Genomic DNA, 27,991 nt, shown 5'->3' on the forward strand with positions numbered 1-27,991 from the left:
TATTAGGAATTGATATTCAAGAAGAAAACACAACTGCATTTCTGTATGTACACTGAGCATTAATGAAATATGCTAAAAAACATCCCAAGAGAGACAGCAGTGAATGAGCTTTTGTGAGACCATCTCCAGTGATAGACTTTGTGTTTTTGACTGGTATTAATCAGATTTTGTCATCCCAGTTTTTTTTTTTTTTTTAAATTACCTCATTGGACAATTGGCAGACTGAGTATATACATCAAACTTATCCAACTTTGAGAGCAATCGCCACTACAATATACAGCAATATATTTTTTTTTTGGTCCAAGAATTTTTCATAATCAGTGTGTCAGTGGCTATCAGTGGCTGTTTTTCACCACCTCATAAAACGTTACATCAATTGATGTGTTGGGTTAACACAATGACAATCAGGAAGGAAGGAGCGACCAGTAAGTCAATTAAGAAGACCTGCTTTTCTTCACCTTCTTATGGTGAGCACACGATGGTTCCTAATAATCATTTTTATAATAGCTAATATTTTCCAGAACGCAAAACGCTTTGGAATTATTGATGACTGCGGTAAAACTAAATATTGTATTGGCTACCAAGACATAGAAACACTCCACTTGCTCTCAGAGACTTATACAAAAAAAGAAAATTTGCCATCTGTAAATACTTAACCTGACAAACTGTCAGGCTGAAGTGAGTAATAAAAGTCTGCGTAAAATAAATGGGAGGTAACAAAAAAAAATCAATAAAACATATGGAAATGTAGCTGAATAATTGTTGTCTTTGACCCAGGGTTTATCATATTGTTTTTCCCATTTTGGATCTCTTAAATTGAACTAAACCACACACACGCACACTGACACACACAAACAAAATGAATTTAAACAGGAAACGACACCCAACGCTGTGCCACTAGCTCACTTTGAAGTCTCCCACCCATTATATAATGGCTCCTAAACGTCCAGCACCCTAAATCAGCTTTCCCTTCTCCCCTTGTCTTGACTTAACATGACAAACAGACATTCTTTAGTGGGTGGGAGGGATAATCTGTTAATCTCTTTGCTGAGGCAAATGGTAGCAAGGATAGACAGGCAGATTGATCTCCACAAAGCTGATGAGATGCTCTCTAGTTTTGACTGAGGCAATGAAAGCTGCAGTGTAGTGTAGGAACTGAGAATGGATCCAAATGAGCCGTTTTAATAAAGTGAGAGAAAGAGACATGGGGGAAGAAGAGAGATAGATTCAGGAAAGAAAGTAGAAATAAATGGTAGTAAAAGAGATGGAGAGAGGTAGATTGAGTAAAGTAAGAATAAATGGGAAGGTAGTGGAGAGAGAGAGCGATGGATGGATGGAGGTAAAGAGAGGGTGCAAAGGGTGGGAGGGACAGATTGATAAAGGCAAAGGTATAGAGAAATCAATCCTGAGGCAGGAATATGCCCTCTAGAGAATAAACCTCCTTGGGAACTACTGGCTCCTTTTGCTTACAGGAAGAGGTATATCTGTGATTACAAAAAAAAAAGGCTGGTCTTGCTTTCATAAGCCAAAGTTTGGCAAGTAAAGAGGAAAACTTTGGCTGGATTCACTAAAAATACTAATCTTCATGTAAAAAAGTTCATGTTGTTTCTCCATAGCATATCTTGTGTTTTTACGTGTCAGTCAGTGATGACTTCTGTAAATCCCCTGCAGCTGAATGCTAATGAAATTGTGTCTCTCCTATCTAATCTTTGTCTGTCTGCTATACAGTGCTCTGTGGGGATAGGAAGGAAATAATAAACATCCAGTCAATCTAACTATTTTTTTTTTTGCAAAAATACTTTAACATCATGACACCCCAACTACTGAAACGAATTTATTCACATTCTGGAAGGGCATGAAAAACTATGGTATGTTACACATGTGATTCTTGGTGACCAGCTGTGTGTAACAACTTTTTTAAATTGACAGCTCCCTGACTCTCACAGGTTAAGATTGGACAAACTATGTCTACAATTTAATTAGATTCAAATTAGCGACCTCACATGCAAACCAACATAGTTTAGTGTGAGCTTGTGATTGAAAGAGTCAGCTTCAAATTGCCCAATTATGGTAAGATCTGCTTCCCACAGGTGGGAACCATCAACCATCAAGAGAGAAGGGATGCTATACAGAGAGCTAATTTCTAGAGACAAATTAGTGGAAAAGAGGGAGAGGCAGCGTATTCCCTCGCCTCCCTATGTTTAGTCTCATGTCATTTATCGGACACTCTGACCGATCATGTCACACAAAATCTCAGGTAAGAAAAAAAACACTTATTACTATACAACAGATAGTCTCATAGTGTTATAGAGGATAACAGACTTTATTCAGTTTCAGCAAAAGTACAGAATATTCCTTACCATCTTAAAACTTAAAATTGAGATTTTAATTAATCTAAACAGTAACAAATTTCCTCAACAAAGTAGATTTTAATTTCCTAGAGAATCCCTCAAACTGTAGTCCAAAATATATCAAACAGAGAATAAATACGAATGGGCCCCATTTCCTCTCCCAATCAGTGAGCAAAAGCTACCAAGTGCTCTGTTCACATCAATAATCAAACCACAAGCTTACTCTACCGGGGTGATGACCTGGAGCTAGAATGAAAACAAAATTCCAGCACATGTAATAGGATGTCTATAGCTGTAATGCTGAACTCAAAAGTAACAAAACTGAAAATACGAAATAAACTTACACAGGCACTCAGTAAAACTGAAAACTGTGGGTCGACGACCCAGGCAACCTAACAATTACAGCTCTGATAAAGTCTCACGAGTGTTAGCTTTATTTTAACACCAAGATTGTTTATGCAGAGTTTGTAATTGTAGAGAAATACTCGTTTTAAGAATGTTATATTCATGCAAGAACCTCAGAAAATCCCATTGGGGTTTAAGAGGTTTTAAGAGAGCAACTTCACAGAAACTTTTCTGATATCTCAATCCTAAATAACATGCTGAAAATGTCACAGTATTACACTGAGAATGTTCTTCCACTGTTACCATGTAACGCTGTGGTTATGTTCTATTATATTTATAAAACCTGCACTTAAGCTGCTGCTAAAGAGTAATACTAAAGACAAAATACAGATTTTTCTTCTTTTCTTTTCTTTTTTTTAGGGGGTATGTGTCAGTAATTATGTTTCAAATCTGTGACATTGACCGTGTTAAATAGTTTTCTGAGTTCTGGTCCTTTCACTTGAATGCGAAGTCTGATCAGTTATATTTAAAACACAGTCAGGGAGACTAAAAATGGTTACAACATCAGAAGATTGATACTCAATACATATTCACCACGGATACAGAATATGACAAATAAATAATCTAAGACTGACGAACAATTTTTTAAAATACTGTTTAAAAAGAGGGTTGTTTATGAGTGCTTTCAGAGTATTAGTGAGTGTCCTTCTTTTAAACTGCTTCTCAAGAAGAGAAAAATGGCAGCAAACTTTAGGTGCCCTATAAGCTGAATAAGGCAGGAAGTAGGAGAGAATCGCTGGAGTCTGCATGGTGTAGGTGGTGGTTGTGGAGCAGTTGACAAATGAAGACTTGGATGAAGCTCTCTGTATGCCTAGGATATGGTGGAGATGAGGAGAATCACAGCAAAGAACAGGAAACCGTCACTTATTGGCTTGCAAAACTCAGGAAACAAGATCATTGGTTCAAGGGTGATATTTGGCAAATGGGCAAAAGTGGAAAGAAAAACAGTATGAAGGGCTCAAACACCCAGGAATGCAGGCAGATGAAAATACATGAATCTTGTGAATATAGCTTCGTTTTATTTGCCATTAATAGCAAGTTGCATTTAAGGACACAAATAGAAGAAGCAATTCTGCTAAACCTATTTGGAAATATTATGTTGGGTGGTGTTTTGCTACCCTGTAGTTGGACACCTACACCAGACTGACTCCAAGAAAAGCAGCACTCTATTCTTCAAAGTCATCCTCCAGAGACATTGCATCTTTGTGAAAAAGGATTCACACTGCAGCAGGATAATGAGCCCAAACACACCTCAAAGCTTTGCATGAACTACTTGAAGACAAAAGAAGGTCTGCTGACTGTCACAGACTTTCCACCACACTGAGCATTTATGGGGCACTTGAAGAGTGAGAAAGCCAAACATTCCTGGCGTAAAAAGAACCTCTTTGGAACATTGTCAGATCATGCTGGGATAACCCGGGTCATAAGTTTTAACACAGTTTTGTTGAGTCTCTGCAGCTTATATATATGCTGTCATTCAAGAAGACAAGAGAGGAATGCAAAACAGAAAGAGGTTTGAAAATGCATACACATTTTTGACTCCCATCTGTAATGAAAAAAAGCCAAATATTTTACATGAAGTTTTCTCCTTGTGACTACATGCATTTCCTCTAAAAAATGTATTTTAGGGTTAATTGCTGGTTCTAAATTGGCCGAATGTTCTGCTCTGACTTTCTGTGTTTTTGTCTGAAACATATCTCACCTACGTCAGCCCTTGCAAACCTCCAAGTTGGGTAATCTGTTAAGCAAATCAACTATTAAAAATAACAAGGGCAACTATGAACAAAGAATCGTCACAAAATCTGATATTGACTAGATATACAAATACATAATACTGAGGCCTTAGCTTGCAGGAGTATCTAAATATGTAGACTTTTGTTGTTACAGAAGTTTGAGAAGGGTCTACTCAGAGAAATTCTCTGCTGCCAAAAAATAACCTACTGTTTCTATTTTGAAATATACAGCATGTAAGTAATAATTGCCCCAAAGGATAAACAGACCCAAAGAAAAAGCACAGGCAGGTCAAGAAAAGTAAATACCCACTCTTGTTCAGTTTCATTTTTCTACCAAAAAAAAACTATCAGCTCTCATTACCAAGAGAAAGTGGAAGACACTTAAAGGAGTTCTGTTTAACATTAGAATGCCCTTAATTAGACTGAATGTCCTGATTAGAACAGCGGATAGCTGCTCGGGTCTCTGTATGGCCTGTGTGTATATGTGAACCTGATTTGACTCAGTGTGTGCCTGTCTCCTGGAGTTGTAATACTTTTATAAAAACCTATAAGTAAAGATGTTCTGAAGTGGGTTACAGACTGTACACAGGGGTTAAAGTGTGTGTATGTGTGTGTAAGTGTGGGTGTCAGATCTTGGAGCTGAAACTCAAGGCAAAGCATACCATGACAAGCCTCATTAAGGGGGAATCTCTCCACTGTTCTGGCTGTCGACATCACCACCGCCAGACTTCTCTAATTACGCTCTCTAAGTGCTGTTTCGTGCAAGCAATCACCCCACTGCTCTTTGCATATGCAAATATGACAGACCTGATCATTAGCTTTTATATCTCACGCACTCTAATTGTTATTGTAAAAACTGCCGCATGGAGCCAAGGGCAAACGCGCTCAGTGCGCTTGCTGTTTTTCACCTCTCTCTCTTGCTCAATCTATCAACGACTGTCGACTCTCATTCACGCTACATGTTTTATGAGGTTTGGTCGCTTTAAACAGAGTCATGTAGTTGAATGTCACGGTAGTATAATCAGCCAACAAATGCCTCTGCGTGACATTATTCCATCAGAGCAGAGGGGAGAAAAATAATAGAGGAGCACTTCCTGGCAAAGCCTAATTGGCTAAATGGAGTCACTTAAGCAGAACGACAGTCCCATCACACCGATGATGATGATGATGATGTCCCTGAAGAAATGGCTTGGAAGTCTACTGGCTAAAATAAATGTTTCCAAAATCAAATGGCAGTGTTTTGAGATCTTGGAGGGGGGAGTTAAACACTAAACACAATGGAAGTGTAAAAAAAAAAAAAAGTTTGAAGGACTTTAGTGGGACTCTCCTTGAGAGAGACACAGAGACTGAGAGCAAGAAAGAGAGAGATTGAGAGGGGGCACAAAGATTTGCATTTGTTGAGCTATGGATTCCTTCATCGTTCAATTCCACCATCAGGCCGGGATCTTTCTGTGTGGAGTTTGCATGTTCTCCCCGTGTCTGCGTGGGTTCCCTCCGGGTACTCCGGCTTCCTCCCACCGTCCAAAGACATGCAGCTTGTGGGGATAGGTTAATTGGATAATCCAAATTGCCATTAGGTGTGAATGTGCGAGTGAATGTGAGTTTGAATGGTTGTCTGTCCCTGTGTGTTGGACCTGTGACAGACTGGCCGACCTGTCCAGGGTGTACCCCGCCTCTCGCCCTATGACAGCTGGGATAGGCTCCAGTGCCCCCCCGCAACCCTGAAAAGGATAAGCGGAAGCAGATGGATGGATAGTGGTCTGTTATTAGCATATTATTGTTCAGCTTGTCCTTGTCCAGCTTGTTCAACTGGTCCTTTATATTAGCAGTCCACAACCTTTTTTGCATCACAGACCTGTTTATGTCCAACAACATTTTCATGGACCGGTACCAAAAAATAGAACACATGGGGGAAGACCCAAGGAAACGGAGTTAACGATAAAAATTATATATTTTTTAAAATAACGTGAAAAACTGTTTAAAAACTCTGAAAACCAAAAATTTTACACCCGAGTCTCAACTCTCGCAGCCCAGTACCAAACGACTCTGGGGGGTTGGGGACCGCTGCTTCACACAGTCCATCAGTTCATTCTCTGGTTGAAAAAAGTCCTTTAAGCTCTAGTGTCTTCTTAAAAGCCCACTGTCTCCTAATTGGCAGCCCCCCCCCCCCACTTCATTTTCATGAAAAGGAATTTGTTTCTTCAGGGCATAGTCGCCTCCTGTGATGTAAATGTTTGTTTTTGTTGTTGTTTTTGCCTTTCTATTTTGTTATGTCTGTGTCAATAGACATGGTTTCCTGATGTGATAGGAGACTCCAAGCACCCCTCTTTAATGGACAGCAGGGGGTGAATCATCTAATTATTTAAAAAAATCAGTTTTAAATAAAAGTTTTGGGAAATAACTCTTTCATCCTCTGACCTTTGACCTTAGTACCATTATACTGGCTTCTTTGTGGCCATAGTCATTAGTGAGCTCAATTCAATAAACTGTGATCTCCTTTAAAGTATATGTAGCCAAGTGAACTAATACTATGCATGGAAAGGGTTCAAAAAGAGGGGATTGTGTTTTTGACTGGTTGCCTGTCTACCAGAGGTCTGGTGTAGGGTTGTCATGGTGATGACTAGACCTCGCGTTTTGGGGGTATACTGTCCCTTTATGAGCCGCCGTAAGCCAGAGCACGCATGCACTCAAGTTTGTGTCACACACTGAGTGCTGTGAGTGGGAGCACTGAGTTAGAGACCGCAAAAGATTCTGTGGCCAGCTACACAAGAGAGTTCTTAACGTGCGACGGGTGCATGTTTAATGGTCATGTGCTGTGAGGGGGACTGAAGAGCGGGTTGGCGTGAGTAGTGACAGTGTCCTAACAGATTTCAAAGTTGTTAAGTTTACACTATTATTCACTTTGCATAACTCTGTATGTTTCTGTTTGATTCAGAGGCGAGATCACTTGCTGTGTGATTCCTGCGTTGTCTTCCTTCTCTCACCCCAACCGGTCGCAGCAGATGGCCCCGCCCCTCCCTGAGCCTGGTTCTGCCACAGGTTTCTTCCTGTTAAAAGGGAGTTTTTCCTTCCCACTGTTGCCAAAGTGCTTGCTCATAGGGGGTCATATGATTGTTGGGTTTTTTTTCTCTGTATCTATGAAGCGCTATTTGGCGCTATATAAATAAAATTGAATTGAATTGAATTGTACTTGTCCTAGCACAGTGGCTGTGTAGAGAAACCGAAGTGAGTTCATGATGTTCTCCCATAGAAATGTATATGTTTAAAAGGAGGTTTAATATGTACTTTATTGCCAGTTGACCTGCGAAATTGTGGGATGTAAACAATGTGTTTATTTGTTTTGTTTTCTCTTTTTTTTTGTATTTGTTTCTTGACAGGTCGCTACTGTTGTCTATACTGTTTGAATTTAATGTGTACATCTGATAGTTACTGTTGTCTCAGACCCTGAAAGAGAGTTTTGGGCTGAGCCAGTGGAATAGTTAAATTTTGCCGTTTTCACTCAAAACTATAGAATTAAAACTGTGCTCCTCCGAGTACAGTTGGAAAATAAAAAAAGTCCACAAAAGAGTATTTCCTGTGTCCTGTCTCATTCCCCATGACCGGGCCACATATATTAAAGTATATGCATCAGAATAGACTTTACTGTGTGACTAACTCACTCAGTAAAGTCTTCGGTCTTCCTCAGCTCCCTGATCAGAACACTGTTTATTCAATGTTCAGCTTAAGGTTTCCCACAAGGGCTTTGCTAACCAGTGGATGATGATACAGATGATACAGGAGCTATGTCCATCCTGAAGTATGTGTTTACTTTTCTGTTAATAGCTTTATTTCTGGAAAACACACTAAAATGGCAACAAAAGTTGAAAACGCCTGCTGTTTGGAAGTAGTGAAAGTAACATAGCAAGTAGGGATGGGTATCGTTTAGGTTTTATCCGATACCGGTGCCAAATCGGTACTTTTGAAACGGTGCTGGTGCTTAAACGGTGCTCGAACCGGTGCTTAAAGAATGGAGAACACAAACTTCGTCCAAAAACCTCTCATGTCTTTATTTTTAGCAGTCTCTTTTTTTCTGCAAAAAGATAAGAACCGGAACAACATATAAACATCATCTGTGCAAAGATTTATGTTTTTAAAGTGAAACAGTGAAAAATTACAGCGCTGTCAATACATGAATATCCAGATGTTGTACAAAAATGTCCAATTTTGGCACACAATTGGACACCATGCCAGTTGAATTTTTTAGGTATTTAAGAGCAGAAATTAATTAATTTATTAACATGCCTAAAAATGCTTTTTTTAAAAATACGTTTTTGAAGAATTAACCACACATTTACACGGTAATGGGCCTTTTCTGCCATGGAGCGCTTAATTGGCCTCTGGCCCTTTAAACTCTGAGGGGCTGTAACTTTGGTTTCTTTTGGTCAATTTGCATGATTGACACATCTTTTTAATTGTTTGAGCCAATAGAGTCACAGTAATTATGCCACGTTCACATTACTTCAACCAATCAGACGTGCCAAGGCCAAAACCCACGTGGGCCCAAATTTACTGCATGTTACGTCTGTCCAGTCACGTGTCTATAGGTGGGTCTAAAATGGAGGTTGTTGACGGAAAATGGCTCTGATGCGGCTAGGTAGGCGTGGTAACTGCTGATAATCACATGGCTACCGGCGAAATCTGGACGGTTTCTGTGGATACCACACGTCTGGACTTATATTTCTCACCCCATGTTATAACTGATTAAATATGATCTCCTCCTTTTTGCTCGCGGTACCGGAGCGTGGGGCTTAAAGCAGGCTGCTGAGTTTGCATCTTTTGCTGTGAAGTACAGCCAGACTTTTGACTGCTTCACCTTGGGCATTTTTAATCTGTAGCTCTGCTCTGTACGTACCTGGGCCCGCCTACTATCCTTGTAAAGGTAAAATGATTGGCTAGAATCCAAAGTGTATGACATCTCAGGAAAAAAAAAAACACCGAAATGTGCGCTGCTTTTCGGTCTGGTTACTACCGTTTATGTCCGGTATCTGGTGCCATAATGGCACCAGATACCGGTACCCATCCCTAATAGCAAGTAAATCGTGCTGCTGCAGTTGAATGACTGTATCATATCACCTGCTTTAGCAAATATAAAACTGGTTTGAAAGAGTTTGAAGAGCTATAAAGAAAAGCTTAGAGACATTAACAAGCTCTAAGCTTGAAATTGTATTCACAAACCATTCAGACATATTTCATTGGTATTATTTATTTATGGTTTATAAATATATGTTTATGCAAGGTAAAACCTTGAATATTTATGGAATTGAAAATATCAAATGAAACACAAATACATTAAATGCAACTCAAATATACTTAAAATGTAAAGTTATTGAATGAAAACTGACAGTAATGCATGTACTGGCCTAACTAATATTTTTACTAGGGTTCCATATTGTACTACTGATGAAGAAGCATTCACTATTGCATTGAGGAAATCCTAAAGCTAACCAGTCTGGTCATACAGCTCCTGATTATCCAGCTATCATTACACAGAACATGTCTTCCTCATCACAGACTGTCTACAGTCTTTCCCCTTTTTGACCAAATAAAGGTCAAAGACACAAGAAGTAGGAACTTAAAGCAGGTTGCAATTACTAAACTAAGCTAAGTATACAAAAATATCAGATATATTACGTAATTATAAATATTCAATATTCAGTTCACATTGATTGGGATAGGGTTAGTGGTGTGCTCTTGTATCCTCATAGCCTGGGTTTTTCCTCATGGACAAGGACTATTTACGTGGTATGTTGGTTGGTGGAGTACTCGATGCTGCATGGCAACTTGGTTGTCCTAGTAGAAGACAAGAAGTCCTTGTGAACCTAATTGTATATGTGTGTAATATACAAATATCCAAGTTTTGGATTTATCACTATACAGACTGAGACATCGCTTCCTGGGAAAAACTAATGAATTTCTTGTGAAAATTACAACATAATTTGCCCATATTATAATTTAAAGTCATTCAGTATTCACACTGACAACAGCAACAAGTCTGCCACAGAACAGTTCGTGCATTTATTAGAAATGTTTGATCTTAAACAGCATGTGATTGGATCCATCCACACAATAGATCACACACTTGATCAAAGTTTGTTTGTTTTTTTGTTGTTGTTGTTTTCACAGTAGCCGTCACAGTTACAAATGTAGAAACATTTTATTGATCTGTCAAGACAAATACCAAGCTATTCATTAATAAGTGTTACATCAATGCCAGCACAGCTGATACATTTCTCATTGAATTTTCAGAGTACACATTACTGGTACTGTCCTCATGTGATGAAATACTGGATAATGTCTGTGAAGAATTTGCCGGAGAACTGAGAGAAAATATAGTTTTTTTAAATTGTGAAGTTGAAGCATTTTCATTTGAGGTGCTCTTTGAAAGGGATACACAAGCTAAAATACAAAAAACTCCAAGGCTCTTTTTTCATATAAAATTTAAAATGGCTTTATTCCTGTGGTATGATTATAGTTAACCTACAACTCTAACACATTTCAACACAGAAGCCTTGATCAGGGAACGAGTCTATCAGCACACTGAATCACTAAAACACTAAAAATCCAACAATACGAGGAGACTTCAAAAGCCTAGGCAGATACAAGACCTTCAAAAGATCACAAAAAACTATAAGGGTCCCTGTTTATGTTGTTTTACTAGTGGATTTTTCTACCCTCAACCTAGATGGAATTTTGCTACTGGTAGAACACACCATACTGTATGTGTACGGCCCCTTACAGTGTAATGAATTTGCTTTGTTCTTTCAGAACAACATTTCTAGTATTAGAGGTAATGTCGTATGTAGTGTTTATCTAGCACTGCCTCACAGACTAATTAAATGACTGTGCTTGATGTCCACATTTTCACATGTAAATTCATCAGTTAAAGTCTTGCAGCTCTTTACTTGATCCCATCACTACCCAACTGTTCAAAACTATACTATATACTTTGTAAATATTATCAACTGCTCTTTACAGACCGTCAGCTTCCCTGTTTCAAATGTAATGCAATTACACCACTAATCAATAAATATATCCATTGGAATGAATAATTGCAGACCTAATTTTTCTTGCCTCAGTGTGCATCTGTTTTTTTTTCAAATAGCAGACTAACTACATGCATAAATACAACAAACATAAATACCAACAGGGTTTCAAATGAAATCATAACACAAAAAGGTCAGATTCTCGATTGGTTCTCATCACACCTAAATGTAACAGTTTTTGCGTTTCAGTTGAAAGATTTAGATCTGCAGAAATATAAATTCAGTCACTGGTTTCCCAAGTGTCTGCTCTTTGTTATGACCCGGGTCATGATGCTGTGCGTTGTTTATGCACCTCACACCTGAGTGTGGCGTTGTTCGTGCTCTCTGTTGTTTGTGTTCATGATCCAGTTCCAGGTGGAGGCGGACCATTGGCTGAGGATGGAATGAGGCTGGCTATAAAGTGGGACCTGTCAAAACCAGCGGCCCTGCCTACTTCCTGCTTCCAAACAAGCAGGAAGCCCTGTGTCTTGTGTTTAGTGGTGTGCTGTGTGTGACCAAGTTTCTGTGATGAGAGAGCTTGAGGTTGTCTTGTATATTTTGTACTATACAATATATGCAAGACAAGTGTAAATAGACCTTTTCTTTCTATGGTGTCTCATTATGGGTAATTTATTTCTGTTTCATTTCCAGTGTTTTGTTTGTTCTTTTGGCCAGGTCACCCTGACCAGATGGTAAAATATCTGGTTGTTGTGAGACCGCAATCCTGAGGCAGCGCTGGTCTTTCCTTGGGAGCAGGGGCGTTATCTTTCCTTTTTTGTGTGTGTTGCGCTTTGGTTTCCCTTAGGCTGGGGTGTAACACTTTGTCCTTAATCTTTAATCTTAACATGCTTCCCTTTGGTACCATCTTTCAGGCTATCGTTCTTATGCAAATGATAAACGGCTGTACTTATCATTTTCCTCTGATCTTACCTCTTTTCACAAACTAATGAACTGCACTAATGTCATTAACTGCTGGATGTCTACAAACTTTTTAGGTCTAAAACATCAGGACACCAAGGCTCGTCTGCCTTCACACTCATATGAAATTGAGTGACATCCCATTCTTAATCCACCCATTTGTAGCTGAGTTGCTGTTGGTCCCAGTCACTTCCTCTTTGTTTTAATACCACTATTACCAGATTTGTTGCACAGGTGGCATCTCATCATGGTACCACGCTGGAATTCAGTGGGCTACTGAGAGCAATGCATTCTCTCACAGATATTTGTAGAAGCAGTCTGTTTACCCAGGTGCTTGATTCTATACACCTGTGGCCATGGAAGTGATTGAAAAGTGATTGAAAGTGATTGAACACCTGAATTCAAAGAAATAGAGAAAATACTGAATGAAACATTTTGGGCAATAATCATATTTATAAGGTCATCACAAGTACTTTTATATCACTTAAAAATATGTAAAAAGTTATAAAATTCATATCTCAGACGCTGACTCTAAGAAATTGGTCGATGTATTTATATCTAGCAGGTTAGACCAGGGGTCGGCAACCTTTCTGATGATGAGTGCCATCTAAAATTTCCTCAGAAGTCAATGTGCCATTTGATTGCATTAGCAATAAATTTAATAACGCTCTATATTAACAGTTACACACTATATAGAACAACTTTATAGAATTATATTTGTTCGCAGATGTTGGCAGCTATCAACGAATAGTTATCAGCTATTTTGAAACAAAGAAAGATACTTTTTATCCATAACAAGAACAACAAATGAACTGTACAACAGAAAATGCAAATGCTATTTAAGGTCTCCTCACAACAATGATAAGAAAAATAAACTGTGCCAATATGGCATGTTTGTTAATACAGAGATACACATGTTAATCTGATCTCTGGTCTCCCACTCAGAGACACAGGTCTCCGAGTGTCCAGCATTCAGACGGCTACCTGAGGACACTCATGTGAGAGAAAATCTGCTCACACAGATATGTAGAGCCAAATACTGTCAATAAGGCCAATGTTCTGAAGACATTTAAACTTATCAGCCAGTGATGTCCAGCAGGTGAAAATGCAGCTCCATGAACACACACAGCTGTGGATTCCAGCTGTGTTCATAGTTTTGCAAACTTTGACCCCCCACAGAGTCGAGCTTTTCAGTTCAATCAGCTGCATGTCGATGTCGCATTAACTGGCATTAACTCAGCCAGTTAATGCGCGACAAATCCAGCTGCTCATTAAAGCTTTCTGGTTTGATCAGAAAAGAAAACATTGGTCCAAACACCTGAAAGTACCGAAAACACATTGTGAATTCTGTCTCGAGTCTACGGATGTATCCGTGTATTTCCGCGGTGCTGATGCTGTGCTGAGCGGAAAGCTCCTGAAGCATTTGAAGTGTCGGAATGTGGAAAGGTAACAACGTCCCTCTCACCGGTAGGCGAAGTTATTTTTAGCCAATTACAAGTTGAATCTGGTACTTGGGGTTGTTAGCTAAGATACAGTCATTAAGAAGCAGCAGAACTAATGTGTCTATGCGAGCTCATTTGTGATGTGCACCGCTGGCCCGGCAATTAATTTTTTTTAATGCACCTTCTCAGATTAATTCACTGTGTCGTGCTCAGGGCTGGACTGGGACAAAAAATCAGCCCAGTCATTTTGACTAGAGACCGGCCCACCAGGTATTACAGGAAAAGCCATAAAGCCTTTGAATGAAAACAAACTCTGTTGTGACAGTGATGCACAGTCTTGTTGGTATATGTATGATTTCTATATATTTTACATCAGATAAAAACTTTGGTTGTAAGATTCAGATATTTATTAAAAGCTAGACATTTTAAATGAGAATAAGAAAGAAAAGTATTTCTTTGTGCCCCCCTTTCCCTGTTAATTCCCTACCTGGCCCCCTGGCACAACTTTGCGAGACCCGCCCCTGCACAGTTAAAAGCTGTCAGCTACATAGAAAAGGATCCTGGTGTTATTTGTCTCTCAGACACAGTTTATAACTTCCCTTCAACTCATTCATGTAACCTAAAATGTAAACCTGTTTCTCCATCACCTGTTCAGCTCTGATGATGATCAGAGGATGGCCCTCTGCTCGGACGAGGCTTTTCAGGAACTCTTACAAAGAATCCACGACATGGAAATGAAAATCCGACGCCTTGAGGAGAACGCCAAAAGCAAAAGCAATAAAACTCTGCCGGTGGCTTACGGCAAGCAACAACCGGGCGGATCAATACCATCAACACAGAGTGGGACCCCTCGGAGCGAAGGACGTTTTGTCGGGAGGAACTCCCCATTCATCAGACCTTTGGCCCCCACTTAGACGGGAGACTCCCAAGAAGATAAAGGAACATCGAAAGACACTCCAACAAGAAACAACTTCGATTATTCTTCTAAAAAATTGATTTGCGCCTCTCAGCTCATCACCGTCCCGCCCGCAAAGACTGTCAGCTGCAGAGCGAGGTCACCGGAACGTAAATAAAGATGAAACAAGCCGCACGAAATGGGCAAAGAGAACAGAGAACAGCAAGTGAGGGAGAGCACTTTTATTCATGACGGATCAATCAAAGGAATTGAACAGCTATGCATCAATACTAGTGTCTTTAATTGTCCACAAATGACAGTAAAATAAATTTCTGAGAGGATTCCATCAATTATTGAGAATAACCCAGAGCTAGAAAAAGTTGTTGTTCATGCTGGAGCTGCTGACATCCTTTTGAAAAAATCCAAAATTTTAAATTTTGGATTTACTTCAGAACTTTGACAACCACAAGGTGCAACTCCACGTATCTGGACCGATTCCAGCAACGCCCTGCGATGAAGAATATAGCAGGATGAAGTCATTCAGCAGGTTTGTTAAAACTGTCTGTGCTGAAAGGACAATTCAATATCTAAATAATTTTAAGATCTTTTGTGGAAGGAAGCACCCGTTTACAAGAAATGAACATAACATTAATAAGAAAGGTCAGAGGCTTTATCTTCTGAACTTGTCTCACGTGAACTCATTGCCCTGTTCTCAAATTGAGATAAAGACGTCAGTATCAGCTGAGACAGACAGTGGACACTAACCAGCCGTATCACACAGAGACCATGACGTACTTGCACCTTTCAGTGATAAGCCTGCCAGAGATGTATCAGCCGACCCAAAAACAATGGCACCTGACGACTCTCGAAAGAAACAGAGTTTCAGCAACGCTGTGCAGAAACACATCGGTTGACATAGCTCAAACAGCTGAGTTACTATGCCAGCCCCCAACAACTTCACTTCCAGCAGAGATTACAGCGACTCCAGCCAAGTATGCAGGTTCAACTCTGTGCAGAAACTCACCAGCTGATGCCTGTACACCTTCATCATCATCATCCTCATCAGTGATCATATTACCATTTAAGTCGTTTCCCGAACCCCTTCAAACCCAAATAAACAGAGGGATTCGTCTGACACCAAAAGTGGGACCACACCCACCTACTAATTATAAACAATATGGCTCTCCACTCCACCTAACCGAGTCTGATATCTGATACGACCGGACGCCGTTACCAGATTGCATCATTCCCACCAAAATGTGTCCGGTCACTCTCATTCATATACTGAAAGCAAAATACCAGTTATTATAAGCAACAGATTCTTACACACTAAAAGTACTTATAATCGAACAGTACACAATCTGAATATAATATAGAAAGAGGAAACCAGTGGATGTCGCGCTAAACAACAGCAGCACGTTTAAGCTTGATCAGCTGTTGTTAGAATTTTTTTTATATTAATTTCTAGTATCAGCTTAACGACAGAATAACTCCAGCTTTCTGTCTTTTTCATTCTAGCTGAAGTACGGGACAAACTGTGTTCCTTTTCAGCTCAATACAAAACGCATAATAGGCTATTTTCTCTGAGTACGGGATGATTCAGTTTTTTACGGGACGGTTGGCAACTCTACTAACTAACCTAATGAATCAAGTTCACTATCAGTAACATCATAGCACCCACCCAGCTGTATAACAACTCCGTCATGCTAGCTAGTACGCAGTACGAGTTATTGTAACTGACTGTAAAAAGTCAGCACAACAAAAATAAACTACACCTAAACTTGGTTTATATCTGACCCATACAGACTGCAGGTCATAACTTCTTACCTGAAGTTCAGTTCACCTGATACTCGGACCAGTAGCCGCCTCGGGTCTCTGCTCCTCCTGCCTCCCCTTTCCCTCATCCACCTGCTGGCCTCTGTGGGAGCTCCGCCATATCCACCACCAAAATACCTAAGTTATTTTTACACATCGGCCAGCATCTGGCCAATCCACCACCTTTCATTGTTTATACCATTACAAAAAAAAAAATCATCAGCCCATAAAAACGAAAAATCACCATCCAGTATGCCCAACGGCCAGTCCAGCTATGGTCGTGCCATCAGTTAACCCTTCGGGTACCAGCTATGGCACGCGTGCCCAGGGTTGCCGACCCCTGGGTTAGATATAACACTTGATTTGCGGGACTGTTCAAAGCATCAGTAGGATGGACTTCTGCTTGTTCAGAACACAGCAGCCAAAGTTCTTACAAGTACACAGAAATTTGACCATATGACCCCAGGACTCAAGCCACTTCATTTTCTTGCAATTCAATACAAAATTACCTTTAAAACCCTTCTATTGGTTCATAAAGCAATCGGTGGTTTGAGATTCTGAAATCATAACCTTTTTAGAATTTATTTTCCAGTTTCTAGCAACATTTTTTTTCAGCCTATTTATGTATTTTAGGGCTTCAAACGGTTATTATATTAAGAGTTGGAGACAATAGTTCTATATCAATTTCTAAATAATTTAATATTTATTATTTCACGGTGTGTATTTTGAATCTTATTGACAGAAACTGAATCATAAGTGCTAGATATAATTGCACAGGCAGCTGGGTTGGTCGTGCTTACGGGTCACCATATTCAGATAACACTGGGAAACACTTGTATTGGTATGTGGAGCACTGGTACTGTATGTGCTCCAACAAACCTTTGCTCCTTTTGAAAGGCATGTCAAACCTATAGTGGTCAGAAAAATAGTAAAGTCTGCATGTGAGAAAGACTGAATATATACAAAAACATGTAAAAATAGCAAATATTAAACCTTTTTTTTTTTCATCCATTGTTGCAGATCTGTACAGTAATAGTGTTAAAATCTGAGTTAGCACAAGTAAAAGTGTTTTATTGTTTGTGGAAGCAGCCAACCACATTATGTATGAATTTCTTCCAGGATGAATAAAGTTCTATTAAATGAGCTCCTACTCTGTATGACCCAGAATATACAAGTATTTCTATATAGTTTGTACATCAGGATATGTACTGATATAGGCACTGTTGTATTTTAATATTTATATATTTTGTTTTGGTTTTATTTTGTAATTTCTAGCAAGATTAATGAGAGCACTGTGTGTTATGTTTCAGTTATTGTGCCATATATTGTCACGGAGGAGCAGGGAGGACTCGGCGCAGACTGAAATCTCAGAAAAACAGGTTTATTTACACACTCCAGGTGCACTATATACAGGTGAAGGAGAGGGGGGCCAGGGTTCCCAGGGGTGCGGAGAGGGGTCGGGAAAAGCGTCCAGAGTCACCAAACCAAGCACGAGAAATCTGCATACAGAGAACAAGAGTTAGCACGGAACTTTCACGGACAGAGCTCAAAACTGGCTGAGGCTAAAGTAGCCTGACGAGCGTTACTCAATAGTCCAGCGGCGAGGTGCTCTCAGTCACTGCCTTAAGTAGCGGGAGCAAACAAGGTGAGGAGCCACAGGTGATTGCCTACAGGTGGTGGAGGCCGGGAGCTCACAATGAGCTCCGCCCAGGCAGCGAGCAGAGAGAGAGGAGAGAGAGAAAAGACAAAACATAACATGTAGCCACACAGGGCCAGCCGAGCAGGCACGGGGACCATGACATATATGGCCCTTCATTTCTTGTATGTGGGTCAGTCTAGTTGTTAATTTTTGATATACATAATCAGTATAAGGCATAGAAATATATAATTGGTTCAGAAATGTGGGATATCTTTAAACCCCCCCAAAATAAACAAAAAAACAAGACACTTAAACAAAACAAAAGAAATAACAAAAAAAACCATTAACTATAATTACATTTTGTTTGTTCTCGGTAGGTTCAGGGATGAAGATCCCCAGTTGTCCTAGATGAGCTACAGAGATACCCTCTACAGACTAAACAGCTATTCAGAAAAGCTGGAAAGTCTGACTGGGGTTCTTTCCGATACCAAGCCTTGAGTTCATCACAAAATGCTGATTTTCAGTGGTTAGTACTTGGAAAAATATCCTTTATATCTTTGTTTCTTTCAAGTCAGACATGGATTTTACAATACGGAATTCCCCACAGACAGGAAAAAAACTAAACTGACTGTGCCAACAATCCCCTGGAACACACATTACGTTGTTACAAACTGTTGGGGATATTTGATCTCCATCCTATATGACCCATAGTGATTAGTAAGATTATTTAGCCCTGCTGCAGGCAACAGGACATTATTATCCCAGGGTGACATAGAATGCTATTTTGTTAGATGCTGTCTGTGTCCCACCATTTTACACAAAGTGACCTTTAGTGGCATTAAAGGCAACTGAAGCACTGGATGCAAAGAGAAATTTTCCCATTGTAGAGATCTACAGGCTGTGTAACCCAGCTCGTAACATATGGCTTCATAAGCAATGTCGTATGCACATATTTTCAAATAGACAGATTTGCATTTTAAATACTGTGGTCCAGTGTCATTGTTGAAGGATCTGGTGCAACGTAATTCCAAGAGCACCCATTTTTTCACATTTTCAAATGGGATTTATTTGATTTTCTTTGTCAGTTGCATAGGCACTAAAACATCATGGTTTGGTTTAGATAAAAAGATTTTATTTTTTTATTATACCAGACGATAAAATATGAACATTACTGTGTAAGAATATAATATCATGTAAAGGTTCAACTTCAGTTTTTGAGCATATCTATACCTACATATGAAGTTATGTTGTTTTGCAAAAATGCACTATGCTGACTTTTGGAGAGCAACATGTTCATGGTCAATGTTAGATTGCATCAAGCGTAGCTGACGTCAATAGAAATTTAAGATAGTGGTTCACTCACTGAATTCTGCCTACTAGCTTTATACTTTCTAGGGGTTAGAAATCAGACATGAGAGCTAATGTAACATCTGATGTGTCTTGCTGAATTCAGTTGTGTATTGAATGTCAATTGTGACTGTTATAGTAGAAGCAGCACAGCTCAGCTGATCGCAGCATGAACCTAAAAGGTACCAGAGCTCCCAACTGAAAGTTTTATAACTTAAGTGAATCTTTTCCAAACAATCCATCACCGCAACCAATTTTAGGGTTTCCACACCTGCCTATTCACCCCTGAGTGTTTAGTTATGGAGGTACTCACCTTTGCTATTTTTTTATTTGCCTTTGTTTTTTGTATATATAAGAGATGTATATTCATTAAAATTTTATATTTTCAAATAAATATTGTATATTTTATTATTACATTAATAATAATGTAATAACGTGGCATGAAAAAAACTGGTAAAAGTGCTACTTTTCACATTTACATTGAGTAATGAAGTTGAATCAGTACTCTAACTTTTAGCAAATATTTTAAAATTTAAAATCAAGTATTTCTGCTTAACTAAAGCATATGTGTACTTTTGTCACCCGTATCCTCATCCATTTTCCGCTCATCTGGGACAGCTTTTGACACCACTGGTTCATTATTTGACATTTATTTTAATTATCACATGCATCTTTATCATTTAGGGATTAATAATTAGCCTTAATCAAATTTTAAAAAGGAAAAAATGCATACAATACTTTGGTATTTGAAGTAGTGAGATTGTAGACCCTGCATTGAATTGCCCTCTATCCTTCCAAAGCTTTTCCCAATGGACCAACTTTTCTTAAGCTCTGCTGCACTTGCCACTGCTGAGCTAATCCCACTACCTGCCAGGGGTTTGTATAAAAACCTATGTAATGAGATAGACAGCATCAACATTAGAAATGTTAGTAAAATGTGTGTGGTCCACTAAAACAAGTTTTATCCTGTGGTTGTAAAATGCTCAAATATATACTGACAACATCTGAGATAAGCGTATCTAAATAAAACCCAGACCTCACATGTTAGTCAGCTGAGCAGATAATTTTGCCAAAACCCTGAATTCATAATTTTTTTTACCTCTTCTGGATTGTATCGTGTGTCAAACATGTTATATGTCATGTATACAGTTTTTTCCCAATGTTCCATCACTTACCTTGGCCTTTCTGTTTGAAATGTAGAATGTTTCCCCATACAGTGTGCTTCAGCTTCTACTTGAAGTGTTATCTCAGTCAACAGTTCCCTCAGTGACTCATAAATTCCTTCAAGAGTTGTGCATAATGTTCTCTCGGCAGTGTTTTGTTGAATATTATTACTCATAAATACTAAGAATGTTATAATAATGGAAATATGATATTCCAGTTGATCCCATATAGATTCTGAATTATTTGTACCATTGGGGTATGGCCAACTGTTCCTGTCTATAAAGTACTGAAATACTATAATATTCAGTGAAAAAGATCTGTAATCGTTTGCCTGCTTCCTTGATGTTCAGTTACTTGTCTGTTCTTTACATCACTTCCACTGTCCAACACTGTCAAAGTCAACAGTAATATCCATTGCACTAGTCCAATCATTCTCTTGCTCACTAGCAAGCAAGCAACGTCCAAGCTGTGTGTTTTAAACCTCAATGCTGTCATACTGCTTCAAGTCTTATTCATGTACCTCTCCCATCTCTGCCTCTCTTTGGTCACTCAGAACTAGAGCTGGGCGATATGAGATTTTTTCATATCACGATATGTTTTTTTCATTTCAGGCAATAACGATATCTATCACGATATAAGCCAAATAACTATATTTGTAAGATTTAAATGTGCCGTTGCTCACAAGTAAAATGTGAAATAATCAGCAGCTTGTTTTTATTTAAATATTTATTTCCCATAATAAATTCAACAGGGTAGATGTACTTAAGGAACATGACTTTTTCAGATAAATAAAGGCAAATATTGCAAACTACACAAAAGGCAGCCGCTAAAGCATAGGTGTCAAACTCTGGCCCGCGGGCCAAATTTGACCCGCAGCCAAATTACATTTGGCCCACGAAGCCATACCAAATTACTATCAGAGCTGGCTTACTGGTATTATACAGCTAATATATATATTGTTTAGTATTAAGCTTTGCTTGTTCCATATTCAGTTTTTCAGCAAAACTTGTTTGAGTCCATAAGAAAAGATTCATTCTTATATCTGGAGGAAGATTTTTTTTTCAATAAATATTAACGTTAGCCCGCGACTTTGTTCCAGTTTTGAATTTTGGCCCACTGTGTATTTGAGTTTGACACCCCTGCACTAAAGCGTTTAAGTTTCAAAATAGAACAAACGAAACAGACTAAATTGTCAATTCCACTTAGAAACAAAATATTAATTCTAAAAATAAATCTTAGTGTGTTTTACAGAAGAACAGACAAAACTGACTAACTTTTGTCAATATCAAATAAACTGAGAACTAAAAGGAAATTCTCAATCTCTCCTTGTTGTATAGCTGAGCTTTTCAAACAGTTTTAACAGTTACTTTAGTCTGACAAAAGCCGAATGACGAATTAGCGCTTCCAGTCAGAGACTGAGGCTACGTCCACACGTACACGGGTATTTTTGAAAACGGAGATTTTCCGTTTTCGTTTTAAAAAATAATCCCGTCCACACATAAAGGCAGAAATGAAGGAATGCTATGAACATGCCAAAGCAGCAGGTGGCGCTAGATTCCTAACCGTGCAGAAATGTTGGCCAATCAGAAGTCTAGAAGCCTCGGTGGGAAAAAGTAAACAAAGCTGGGGCATAGAAGCAGAACCGAGTCGTATGTGTGGAGGGACAGTAACTGTGTGTGTATGTAAGCATTTAAACACTGCAGAGAGTAGAATTAACAGTATTGTAGAAATTCATTTCACCGAAACAATAACGTGGCGCACAGTGTGACGCATGCACCAGTTTATTGTATTTCCAGACTAGCTTTCGGCACAATTTACAGTGCACGCTACTCTGTTTTTTGTCAGACTTGAAATAGCCGAAATACCTTCACACTACGGAACTTCTATGGCTCTTCTGTTCGACAATCTCTCCGGCGTTGGAACCATCATCTGTTTTCTCTTCGGTCACGCTCGGTTGATTTTTCTAGTCGGTACACTCATTTCCTCCATTACCCGCTGGCTGCTTCCCAAACAAACACACGTGCGGCTTGGCACTTGTGCTGTACGTAACAAGTCACGCGACGTGACGCTGCGGCTGTGATTGGTTCGGCTCTGCGCTACTTAATTTGAATTGGCTGACCTTTTTTTTAATTTTATTTTTATTTTTTTTAAGAGGACAAGAGCGGCGAGGTCTATCGCGATAGCTTAATTTCTCTATCGAGTAAAAGTTATATCGCGATACATATCGTTATCGTTCTATTGCCCAGCTCTACTCAGAACCCATCCAAGCCTCCATCGCCATCTTTACCACCACCAGCAGCTAGATTGTCCTAAATCCTATCACTGATTTGCTGTTCTGCTGTGATTGGTAATCAAAGTGTAATCGCCTATGTAATGGAGACCAGGGGTTCCATTACTCTAACCTGTATTTTTATTAATTTGATTCTTTGGCCTAGACCTGGGGTATAGAATACGTTTGGGGAGTGTGATTGTGTGTACAGTGTCTATTTATGTCTGTCTCCACGTTGGGTGAGTGCTGAGTGTTTGCATATGTGTGGGGGTGGGAATGGATGTTCGTATCTGTGTGTGCCTGTTTGTCTGTGTCTATATGTCAGGTCGGGTATCAGACGCCACCTCTCTGGGGACATCTCAGGCCCTTCAAGGTATGGAGGCCTATCTCCCCTCACCACTCCCCCTGCCGGTGGCAGACGCCTCAGACATTGGTGTGTTGGTAGTTCTTTGTGTCAGGGGCTGGGCGCTCAGGTATGCATCGGCTCACTCCCGGTGGCTGCTTGTCGGGGCCTGTCTCCTGTGGCTCAGGTCAACTCTGGCACAGCTGGCTGCCGGCGGAGCTCACGGGCACGTCACTGCAAACCCCCCCCCCCCTGGCTTCTGCTCCACGGCTGCTGGGTGAACCCTCATCTGGGCTCTCCTCAGCTCTTTCCGGGAGAGTGGCATGCTTGCCCCTCCATTGGTTTTCCTTGGACTCTTGCGCTCTGGGGGTCTCTGAATGTCTGGACCCTGGATCTCCTCCATACCTGCTTCATGCCCTGGGGGACGGGGCTGTGGCTCCCCACATCGTCTAGCAGATTGTTACATGAAGGAACCTTTTGAATACAATAGCGCTCATGCTCCCAGGTGTACACACGGGTGCTCACACACACAAACTACACCATTTTTGGCTGCTACCTCAAAGCACACAGTGCAGTGCCAATTTTACGTGCTGCACAATAATATTCAGTATTTAGTATTTACTGTTATATACACATCGATTATTGTGATGATGTTGTTTATTATTCTTATTATTCTTTTTTGCTTGTTTTCTCTTTTTTTTCTTCTCAACAGGTAATCCAGGTGATTAATTAATGTATTTTTGCCCCCTCACCTTTTTTTTGTGTGCCCTTCATCAACGTTCCTCTTCCCCGCTGTTTTTCTTTCCCTCCCTCTCTTTCTTTCTCCCTTTCCTTTCCCCCACTCATGTCTGTCCCGTATGTAACAACCCAAAATAAAATAAACAAAGCTCAATCAAATGGACCAATACAACAAGGCCGGGATGGTCCACTTGGTAAAGTAAATCCGTTGGCCATCTTTCTTGGCCTTCAGACAATAATTCTGATGGCAAAAGAACCAAACAAGCGGCAAAAAAAAAAAAAAGATTCTTGGTATTTAATGAACTACAGGAAAACACACACACACGGCTTGGTGATTCTTTATTAGATTTATCAGGTTTGACATTTGGATTAGTATTTAAGTGACTGCTTGTGGAAGGTGAGGAGACAGAGGGGAACAGGCAATCCTACCTGTGTCAGGAAAGCGAACCTGAGTTAGAGCTGTTCACAATTTATTGTTTGTTTTGTAAACCTAAATTCTTTGTACATGTATTTAAGAGAAGTGTGTTCACAGCACTCATCTTTTCCTGGTCGCTTGCTTCGCAGGATGTGGAGCAAAAAAGTACAAGCAGCACAATCACCTGCTTATGAGCTTATGAGTAAGCCAATGTTCCAGGTTAGTGGAGTGTTTCTGTATAGGTGTTTCTAACCTATATATAAGAGATTGAAGTGTATATGTTATTGAATTATTTATAGGAACTGGTACTGATAAAAATCTATCTTCTGTGTGTGGTATTGTGGTTTGATGTTTGCTTCTGTGGATGTTTATTTTCTCATTTGGTTTGCTAACCCCAGACCCGGGGATATTACCTGCACATCTTAATCAGTAGAGAGTAAAAGGAAGCCAGTTGCATTTTAGAGTGGTTGGGTTCTTTGGTGTGTGTTGGTGCGTAAACGCATACTTTCCTTAATAAAGGATATTACGGACAGTTAATAGATACATTTTATTCCAGCTTCTTACCATTTTCTTTGAACCTACATGTCATTGCCGGTTAAACTGACAGCCAAATTGATTAAAAATAGATTATATTTAATTACAATAATCCTGTTCACTTCTTCTAAATTATCTCTATTTATTGAAATATTTATGTCCATATAAGTAAAGTCTGGCTACATAAACTTTACAAGCATTTCAGCAGTAGATGCTGTCTTCTCTGCATCTTTCCCCTTTTCCTCTGGTAGAGTCGGACTCATCCAGAGGAAACATTCCTGTTTACCCTCAACTTTCTCAAGATGTTTGTCCACATCTGAGAGACTGAGCTGTCTCTCAGTCTGCTGGTTCGGGACCAGATGCTGCAGAACCTCCTTCCTGATGGAAGCAGTCTGAACAGTTTATGGCTGGGGTGACTGGAGTCCTTGATGATCCTCCCCGCTTTCCTCAGGCTCACTTCCTGTAGATGTCCTGGAGGGAGGGAAGCTCTCCTCCAATTATCCGTTCAGAACACCGCACTACTCTCTGGAGAGCTTTGCGGTTGTAAGCGGTGCTGTTGCCATACCAGGTGGTGATGCATCCAGTGAGGATGTTCTCAATGGCACAGTGATAGAAGGTCCTGAGGATGCGGGGGCTCATGCCGAATCTTTTCAGTCTCCTGAGGAAGAAGAGGCGCTGCTGCACCTTCTTCACTGTTTTGTTTATGTGTACTGACCACGTAAGATCCTCAGCCAGATGTACACCGAGGAACCGGAAGCTGCTCACTTTCTCCACAGCAGCGCCGTTGATGGTGATGGGGGTGTGTACTTCTCTGCACCTCCACTATCAACTCCTTTGTCTTTGCGACGTTGAGGGTGAGATGGTTGTCTTGACACCAGTGGGTCAGGGCGCTGACCTCCTCCCTGTAGGCCGTCTCATCACCGTTGGTGATAAGACCCACCACTGTAGTGTCATCTGCAAACTTCACAATGATGTTGGAGTTGTTAGTGGCTGTGCAGTCGTAGGTGTAGAGTGAGTATAGGAGAGGGCTCAGTACACGCCCCTGTGGAGCACCAGTGTTCAGTGTGATGGGGGATGAGGTGATGCTGCCCAGTCTGACCACTTGGCGTCTGTCAGACAGGAAGCTAAGGATCCAGCTGCAGAGGGAGCTGCTCAGTCCTAGATCCTGCAGTTTCCTGTCCAGCTTCGAGGGAACGATGGTATTGAATATATATATATATATATTCCATTTGAAGCAGTTTTCATCATGGGATGACTAAAGCTGAGCTGTTTGGGCCAAACCAGCTCTACAGATTAGGGAGTTGGGAATTTCCTCAGATGGTAACATCCACCCAAAATATTAACAATCAAAGGCTATAGTACTGTCCTAGTTTTAGAGTAGATAATTTATGTGATGATTGCCAAATCAGGAATGCCTGCCTGAAAGTTAAGTGGCCCATTGAAAACGCTCCCAAAGAGCACTCTCACACTGCCTGCAAATCTTACTTTCTCAATGAAAAACTCACCCTTTTATTTCTTATAAAACACTGTACATCTTTCACCAAGTAAACGAGCACAATAATCTTGACAGAAATGCTAAATCTGTATTTTATATTTCACCTTTTCTGTGCTGCTTTAGAATTCACTTAACTATCTATAGCAACATTGCGTATGAGATATAAAACTCCACATAGAAGAAACTTTTATTTTCCCTTTCATAAAGTGGCTTATACACAGCATTAGAATCTTGTGTTTTAATGATTAGATACAGTTGCAATATAAATATATGTTGTTTCAAAGAAATGTCACCTTTGTATAATGCGTTTCCCCCTAAAAACTAAACCTGACAATCTGGTAAAACTATATAATTTAGAGTAATGATAGTGAGGAAACAGATGAAACAAAAGTAGGTTAACCTAGCCGTAGTATTTAACATAAAGAAATGAAACCTCATTTGTTGCTGCCTTACTCAGGTACACACTCCACTGAAAACTTAAAATAAACAAAAAGTTGCTTTCTTTGTTAGTGAATGCAAAATGCTCATCCAAAAATAGCAGCTCGCTGCATGTGCCGTTGTCTTTCTAATAATTTGTTTGGCAATAACGTTTTTTAAGAAGTCATTTTAATTGCAACATAATCAGATTAACTTGCCTCTGTAATTGGTTTGGTCAGCTTGATGTTCGTGGGTCAAAAATAAATTGTCTTTGTAGAAAAACTCATTTCAAAACTAAGTGAAGAGTTGTGTAAACAAGATTGTGTAAAAGCAATCACATAAAGAGCTTTAACAAACTGTGTTTGGCAGCAGTGGCATTCAACTGCATGTAAACATAACTTAATCATAAGCCAATAGAATCATTTGGGATATGAAAATAAAAAGCAATTACAATGATGGCAGTTTTAAGTTTTCTCATACTTTTGATTATCCAATATATCACACATTTGGACTGTATAGTCTCCCATTACTCATTAAATGCATGAAACAAATTTGAGCTACTGCTTCCTTTTATATTAGAAATTTACAGCGAATAATATTTTCAACCCCACAGCGTATACGCTGCTACAAATATGACACTATATGGTCATCTTATTTCCTACTCAGAAACAAAGTCCGGTCATGCTTAGTGATTCTGTCGTCATTATTAGTAACGCAGGGCAGTATTTTATATTTGGGTAAACACAATGGATGCAATAACAGTAAGAAAATCTACAAACAAGCATAAACCATAAATAAAATGCCATTATGATTAAAGAAGTATAATTCTAAACACAGAAAGGTGATGCAGACGAGCTTCCCCAAAATAAAACATGGGGATGGTCTCCTAAATATTTGATAAACCAGAATATGTGGATATAGTGATGAAGGGAGGAAACAGAGTGATTATTGACAGAGGAAATGAGCTACATAAGGAAATGTTTTCTTGCTTTCCCAGGGGACACATTTCA

Source organism: Rhamphochromis sp. 'chilingali' (genome assembly GCF_963969265.1).
Source record: "Rhamphochromis sp. 'chilingali' genome assembly, chromosome: 6".
Taxonomy (NCBI): Eukaryota; Metazoa; Chordata; class Actinopteri; order Cichliformes; family Cichlidae; genus Rhamphochromis; species Rhamphochromis sp. 'chilingali'.